The sequence below is a fragment of the Belonocnema kinseyi genome, chromosome 4, assembly GCF_010883055.1.
Source record: "Belonocnema kinseyi isolate 2016_QV_RU_SX_M_011 chromosome 4, B_treatae_v1, whole genome shotgun sequence".
In the NCBI taxonomy this organism is placed as follows: domain Eukaryota; kingdom Metazoa; phylum Arthropoda; class Insecta; order Hymenoptera; family Cynipidae; genus Belonocnema; species Belonocnema kinseyi.
In genome coordinates this window covers 50,288,340-50,291,608 of record NC_046660.1, presented here as the reverse complement: position 1 = coordinate 50,291,608, position 3,269 = coordinate 50,288,340, and positions in this window count along the sequence as shown.

Below are 3,269 nucleotides of genomic sequence, written 5' to 3'. Positions count from 1 at the left end.
CCGGGTTTACCCGAGTAAAAGTTTAACAAATAATAATACATGCCGGATATGTATAAGATAATGAACAGCGAACATACCGCTTCGATGCCTCAGAGGTCCGGGGTTCGATCCCTGAGCCGGTACCTCTGGAAATTTTTCTATACACCTTTACCGAGGTTCTGGTGGTTCGGAACCCACCTTAAGCTGTAGTTTCCCCATCGTTTACTTGACTGCAACCCAGTCCGTCAATGATGTGGTAAAAACCAGGCTTTTTGCAATATGTCGGGGCAGGCTGCTCTCATCAGATCACTTGATTGCATTATAAAAATGCGTCCGTGACTGATGATGTATACCGGGACAGTCCCGTGCAAAATAATCAAATAAAAATCCAACTCTAATCAAAAATGACTTCGATATATTGGCTTGAAACCATCTTAAGCCTGTCACAACAATACAACATAGAAATTTTTTCGAAACTAAAACTTATTTACAGAGGGTAACCCGATGTGGTTCTGACCGGGACCACAATAGCAGCCATGAACAGGACCACATTGAGCTAACCCGATCGGGGCCACGTCGGGAATCGGGATCAAATTGGGCAATTCCTCCACGAGTATATAAGAAAATAAGTTTAATATTTTATTTACTACCATTATTTTGTATTAGCGTTTTCTCCTTTCAGATACATGAATTTAGAAAAATATAGTTGGCCGAAGGAGATAATGCAAATAATATACCTCCACAGACGCTAAACGAACGTCAAGTTAAAAATGTGTCTGTTAATAAAATACAAAAGGTGTAATTTTATTAAGCCGGCTGTGCTCGCGAAAGGTTTTCTGCATTTTTCCTTTCCCATGACCAACAATCGAAGACAATGCTGAATCGGATAATAAATTATATTTTATGTATGGATTATAAAATTCAAATTTGTACAAATTTATATAAAAACTCCACATCTGCGAAGAAATGATGTTAATTTTTTTGTAGGTACAGTTTCTGGAGGTGAATAATAATATAGAATAACAAATTTTAAAAAATGGGTTTAAATGGTGTTAGCTACAATTAATACAAATACAAACTTCGAAAGAACTCTGAAGAATTTAAGAGAACCTGAAACTATCAGAATAAATTATTTGAAAATCAGGGAGAATTTTATATTAATTCAAATAACAAACACTAAGTTCAAAAAACTCCAACCAATTCAAAAGAACCTGGAACTTTTAAGATAAATTAATAGAAAAGCAGGGAGAATCATAAATGAATTAAAATAAATTGCTAAAAATATGCGAAATTTTTAAAATATTGATAATATTACATGACAATGTTTTGAAATATTTTAAAATCCTTTGAGGTTTTTAATGCTCTTGAAAATTCCTTGAAATTGAAAAAAGGACTCTATAACTTTTAACTGCCTAAGATTTTTCAAATTTGTACAAATTCTTCAATACTTGTTGATGTTTTTTAAGTAACTGTTGTCGTTGAAAAATGTTAACCAAAACTGAAAATCTTCAAAAATTGCTAATAATATTGTTTATATTCTAATGATTTTTATTTAATAATGCCAGTTTTGTGTAAATATAAATATAAAGTATATAAACGTAACGTAAAATTTTTAAAATTAGATTTTTTTACTTTTTGGTCCAAATCGTCAAAAATTGAGTGCATTCTTTTTTGAAAAGTAGTTCATCTAGGAAATTCTTTTGATTTCGGATAATTTGAGCTGAAACTAAATCATTTGAAATTTGATGGTGAAAACAATAATGTATCATTTAGATGGAACAACTACAAAAAGGTAGTTATTTAAAATCTGTGGAATTAAATTGCTTGCAAAAATATTACATCAAGATCGCCCAAACTTAATTTTCCAAATTTCCTAATTTTTTCCTAGTTACTAGTATTCCAATACCATAATCTTAATCTTGTAACACATTTATAATTGTGGAATCTTTCATAAGCAGAATAATAAAATCAAAAATTCAAATTTTTGAATTTTATATCCCTGACATTTCCGAACTTGTTCTGACTACAAAGTTGATTTATTGACGCTTGCATGTGAATAACATGTTTTAAGTTTCATATAAATACAATGCAAATTTGGAACAATTGATTTTAAATAAAAAAATATTGTTAGTTATTTATGATCTGAATATAATGTAAAATTTCAAAATCTAAATTTAACTAATTTAAAAAATTTCTATTTTCTAAACGTATTAAAAGAAGAAGAAGCTTCAGCGTATACGAGTCGCAGCCCGTAGGCAATATTGTGAAACTTGTGAATCAGTTACGTCACTTAAAAATGAAAAAAAATGAAATTATTTACACACCAAATCTATTACACCTCACTTTATTTAGGTTAAAAATAACTCCAAGGAAACACTACGAAATTCGATAAAGCTGAACAGCAAACATAATACAGAAGTCTTGTGATTTCGAGTACTGTAAACTAAAATTGAAATCTTTTGGTTAATTATAAAGTTAAAATAATCACGTATAATATATTTCAAATTGCAAACTCTATTTGATTTAAATGGGTTTTATGTTATTGGCTTAAGAATTATGCACTGTTCAAAAAAATGGTTGAAACTGTAAAACGGTAGCCTTCCAAATTTAATATGTAAGAATTTTAAGCTAAAAAAACATTAAATTCTTTAAATTTTATATCTTTCCAAAATGGACTCATGTAAAATGTCCAGTCCTCAGAAATTTATAATATCAAATCAAACGTGTAGTTGGTCGAAAAACAAATATTTCTAGAACTGATTGTTTGCTGATGCGTAGAAGATAATTCATGAAAAGGACACCCATGTTTTCAACTATTTATATAAACTTAGAAAAACAAAGATAATTATTTATTTACGAAGTCTTCCACAGCTGAATATCACTAAAATTCTGATAAATATATTTTTTGTAAATCCTGACTCATAATTTGTTAATGTTTACATGAATTAGTTGTACAATTAACAGTCAAAAGCATTCTTATTTTATACTTCTAAAATTTAAATTATCTATATAATCACGAAGTGAAAAATTTTGAATTTCGAACGCTTCTAATCAGAGATTATCTCAGCATTAAACTAGTAATTTTTAAATAAAAAATGTACGCAGTAAAACTAATAATAGACATGAGTTTGGAAGCTTTCAGATTAAACTCTAGAAGATTAAAAATATTAAAATTTTTGTTTCAAATTTTCCTTTCTTTTCAATTTTTATGCATTTTAATCGAAAATATTTTCGAATCAACAAAATAATTATTATAATAATAATCAATAATAATAATAATCAATGATTGC